General features: G+C 41.4%; 1 protein-coding gene across 1 annotated transcript in view; it reads right to left on the reverse strand.

Moving 5' to 3' along the window:
• sbf1 (SET binding factor 1) overlaps positions 1 to 5,000 on the reverse strand; it is an 86,582-nt gene that overhangs the window by 45,369 nt on the left and 36,213 nt on the right. The window lies entirely within an intron of this gene.

A 5,000-nucleotide genomic window follows, 5' to 3' on the forward strand; every position in this document is an offset into this window, starting at 1 on the left:
TCGTCAAATGTTCCCCCGTTTATTAAAGATGAGGTTTTGGCTGAAATTCTATCACGGTATGGTAAATTGGTTTCCTCAATTAAAAAGATTCCAATTGGAAGCAAATCCCCACTTCTGAAACACGTAGTGTCGTTCAGGCGATCCGTATTTATGATTCTAAAAGATGATTTGGACCTAACTCTAAACGTGAAGGTGGATAACTTCAGTTATGTTATCTATGCTTCGACAAGTGTCATGAAGTGCTTTGGTTGTGGGCAAACTGGGCACCTTGTTCGTGCGTGTCCAAGGCAAAGGGCAATTCGAGTGATGTGCAAACAAATCACGAAAACAACAGTACGCCTAACGGAATTGTGGTAGATGAGCAGTCTGCCGAAGTGGCTGCGTCTACTGCAGCGGTTGCAGCACCCGCTGTATCCAGTGGGCCCTCGTCTGCCTCAGCCGAGTCAGTAGGGGCAGATCATGCTTCCCTTTTGCGGGAAGAGGTTAACGGAGTAATCCCGATTGATAAGCCGGTAGGCCTACATACAGAACAAAGTTCTCCCACAGATGATGTAGTGAACGCAGAATCTGAGAGTCAGTCCACATAGAACTCGCAGAGCAGTGCTTCTGCTGCTAATTTTGACCAAGTTCTTGCGTCTCTAGATGAATCCCTCATGGAGACGGAGGAAAATGTTTTTAAAATGCCCCCCAAAAGAAAGAGATCTAAAAGGTCTAAAAAGAGCGATAATTTAACAGATCTTAGCGGCACAGATAATGAATACGAAAGTGACTTCTCTGACTGTAGCGTTACCTGCAGCTTACGTCAGAGTGGGTTTGCTAGTTGCGATTATAGTGTGGAAGACATAAAATCCTTCTTGAGAAAAACAAAACATATGAGAAATGTTCGGATTGATGACTACTTCCCTGATGTGGAGCTTTTTTGGGTGAGGGCTGCTTCACAAATCCAGAGTGCTTCCGCCTCAAAAAGATAATGACCAAGATTAACGTTTTGTTAAATAGCGATGTCTGATGTTAGTCTATTTTTCACATGTATTATGATGATGGCGTGTACACTAATCTTATATTTTTTTATTTTTTTCATGAGTGAAATCAGAATTGCTCCTTTAAATTTAAATGGGGCCAGGGAAAGACGCAAGAGAGCCTTGTTGTTTGAAATGATCAAGAAGAATAGATATGATGTGCTTCTTGCTCAAGAAACTCACACTGACGCCTCAATTGCTGCTGACTGGGCAAGTGAGTTTGATGGCCTGTCTATTTTAAGTCACAACACATCCAATAGTGGTGGTGTTGCTATTCTGTTCTCTCGGACCTTTACTCCTATTTCCTACCAGACTGAGGAATTAGTTAAGGGTAGACTCCTAAAAGTCAGAGCCCAATTTGAAAACAATTTCTTTGTGTTTATGCACCCACTACACCGATGGATAGAATGCTTTTCTTGAATATGTTAAATGATGCTCTACGCAATTGTGAATCTGTGATTTTAATTGTACTGAAAATGCAATGGATAGGAATCATGTAGAGCCACACATGCCCTCACGCAGAAGCCTCATAGAACTAATGAATGCAAATGAGCTTGTTGATGTCTGGAGGAACTTTAACAGTACACAGAAGCAATACACATGGGTTCACGCCTACAATAACCTTTTGTCTTTGGCTAGACTGGACCGGTTTTATGGTTTTAAGCATCAACTTAGTTTGTTTAGGAAATGTGCGATTATCCCAGTTGGTTTTTCAGACCACAGTTTGTTTTTTTGTTCTCTTTCTCTAAGTTCTGTTAAATCTAAAAGTGCTTATTGGCATTTTAATAATAATTTGTTTTCCGATGGCCATTTTAGAGAGGTTTTCAGACTGTTTTGGCAGGATTTTAAGAAAACAAAATCATCATTTAGCTCTTTGCAACAGTGGTGGGACTTTGGTAAGTCACAAATAAGGCAATTGTGTCAGGGGTATACTTTCAGTGTCACAAGGGACATAACTCGTTCAATGGTGAAACTTGAAAAAGAAATAATTGAACTCCAGCGTTTAGCTGAACAAACTGGTGATCAGACTTTAAAGCGTTAAAGCGAAGCAGAAATCATTGGCTGACTTGCTAGGCATAAAGGCACAGGGAGCTCTGGTCAGGTCCCGCTTCCAAAGCGTGGAGTTGATGGACGCTCCTTCTAAATTCTTTTTTAATTTGGAAAAAAGGAGGAACGTCAGAGAGCAGTCAGTTTTTACGAAGAGCTATATAAGAGTGAGAGCTCGGATATTCATGTGGATGACCAGTCATTCTTTGAGAATCTACCCCAGGTGGCCGAAGAGGCGAATGCAGTCCTTGACCCTAGAGGAGCTGCAGAGAGCCCTCCAGAGTATGGAGTGTGGAAAGGCACCGGGGTTGGATGGTCTACCGGTGGACTTCTATAAGTCCTTTTGGTCAGAAGTGGGTGAGGATGTGCTGACTGTTCTCAGCGACAGTCTTGCCAGGAGTCGGTTGCCACTGAGCTGCCGGAGGGCAATACTCACTTTGCGCCCCAAAAAAGGGGACTTGAATGACATAAAATCATGGAGACCTGTGTCAATCCTCTGTACTGAATATAAATTGCTCTCTAAGGCGTTAGCTAATAGATTGAGTGAAGTTGTGGAGCAGGTTGTCCATCCTGACCAGACCTACTGTGTGCCAGGTAGGTTGATTCAAAACAACATTTCATTGATCAGGGACATATTTGATGTAGGTAAGCTGTTTAACCTGGAATTCGGCTTAGTATCCATTGATCAAGAAAAAGCTTTTGACCGTATCGAGCACAATTATTTGTGGAGTGCTCTGGCAGCCTTTGGTTTTTTCCCTGAGTTTATTGATATGATTAGAGTTCTGTACTGTGACATTGAGAGTATTTTAAAGGTTAATGGTGACTTGTGTGCTCCTTTTAAAGTTCACAGAGGGGTCAGACAAGGTTGTGCCTTATCCGGTATGTTGTACACTCTGGCAATTGAACCCCTATTGGTAAAGCTGAGGAAAGAGCTGGTGGGGGTGAGGATTCCAGCGTGTGAAAGTGTTTTTAAACTGTCAGCTTATGCAGATGATGTTGCAGTACTTGTAAATGGTCAAAGAGACATAAACATTATGTTAAAGATTTTTAATGATTTTAATGTTGATTCCTCAGCAAGAGTAAACTGGTCCAAAGGTTTAGCTTTGCTGGTCGGGACATGGTTAAATGGGGAGCCAAGTCTTCCAGCTGGCTTACATTGGGCCAGGAGTGGTTTTAAATATCTTGGTGTTTTTTTAGGTAATGAAATGTTTATTCAAAAGAACTTTGATGGGGCTGTTGAGAAAGTTAAGGGCCGTCTTGATAAATGGAAATTCCTTTTAAATAAGATATCCTACAAGGGGCGTGTCCTTATTATCAATAATTTGGTGGCATCCGCCCTTTGGCATCAGTTATCTTGTGTGGACCCTCCAGCACAGTTGCTGTCAAGGATCCAGTCAATCCTAGTGGACTTCTTCTGGGATAAACTTCACTGGGTTCCACAGAGCATCTTATACCTACCTAAAGAGGAAGGTGGACATGGACTTGTGCACCTACAAAGTAGGACAGCTGCCTTTCGGTTGCAGTTTGTCCAGCGCCTTCTCATGGGGCCTCTGGATTCCTGCTGGAAATCTGTGGCGTGTGCCATTTTGCAGACTTTTGATGGACTGGGGCTGGACAGAACTTTGTTTTGGATGGATCCAAAAAGATTGAACGTCAACAAACTCCCTGTGTTTTATCGTAATTTGTTTAAAGTTTGATCCCTTTTAACAGTGCAACGCACAGGAGTCTTTGTATTGGCTTTTAAAGGAGCCCCTAATCTATGGTTCTGTTTTAGATATGTCTCTTGAAAAGTCTCTTCCCGCAATCACACATAGCCTTCTAAGGTTTGGAGTCATTACTATGGAGGGTTTACTAGATAGATAGATAGATAGATAGATAGATACTTTATTGATCCCCAGGGGAAATTCAAGGAGCAGGACCAGATCTTGTTAACGCTGAACAAGTTGCCAGTCAACTGGGGATGAGATCTATTCGAATAGTAGCTCAGCTACTTGAAAAATGGCAGGCCTCCCTTACAAGGGAACAATTGCAGATGTTGGCGGACTACTTCAGAGGGCTGTGCAGTTCAGACTGTAATGATCCTTTTCCCAACCTTTTATTGTCTCCAAATTTGACAGGTTGTACTGGTTCTTACTTGTATTATGAACAATTGTCTTTTTTGGGTCAGAAGCGAGCTACTGGCAAGTGTTTATATAAACTGTGTGTGAAGTCTTTTAACAAAAAATCTCTGGACAAGAGGGTGGAAACACCCTGGTGTACTGTTTTACAAATGGGGGAAGATGTTCGACCCCAGTGGAGAGCACTATACAAGTCACCCTTAGCCAAAAAATGTGGGGATTTACAATGGAGGATTCTGCATGGAGCAACTGCAGTTAATGCCTTTGTTTCGGTGTTGAATCCTGTTGTGGGTCAAGAGTGCCCATTTTGTTTTGTGAGAGAGACTGTGTTTCATGCTTTCATGCAGTGTGTAAGGCTAAGACCTTTATTTGTGGTTCTACGGTCACTCTTTGTTCATTTTAATGAAACATTTTCAATGGAGACTTTTATTTTGGGTTTTAAATATGTGCGGAAACATCGTTTCAAATGTCAGCTGATAAACTTTCTCTTAGGTCAAGCAAAAATGGCCATCTATGTTAGTCGTAGAAACAAAATTGAGCAAACTTCTAGTGACGACATAGTAATGGTCTTTTCAATACTTGTGAGGTCTCGCATGTTTATTGATTTTCATTTTTACAAAGCCATGATGAATATTGAATCTTTTGAAGAAATTTGGTGTTATGGTAGTGTGTTGTGTATGGTTGCTGATGGTGAATTGCAGTTTGCACACTTCTTGGAGGATAAAGCATGACTTGCCCCTTGATTTTATTTATTTATTTATTTTATTTTTAATGTACATTGTGACAAAGTGATCATGTAAATACTTTGTGGAACGAA

The sequence above is a fragment of the Alosa sapidissima genome, chromosome 23, assembly GCF_018492685.1.
Source record: "Alosa sapidissima isolate fAloSap1 chromosome 23, fAloSap1.pri, whole genome shotgun sequence".
Classification (NCBI taxonomy): Eukaryota; Metazoa; Chordata; class Actinopteri; order Clupeiformes; family Clupeidae; genus Alosa; species Alosa sapidissima.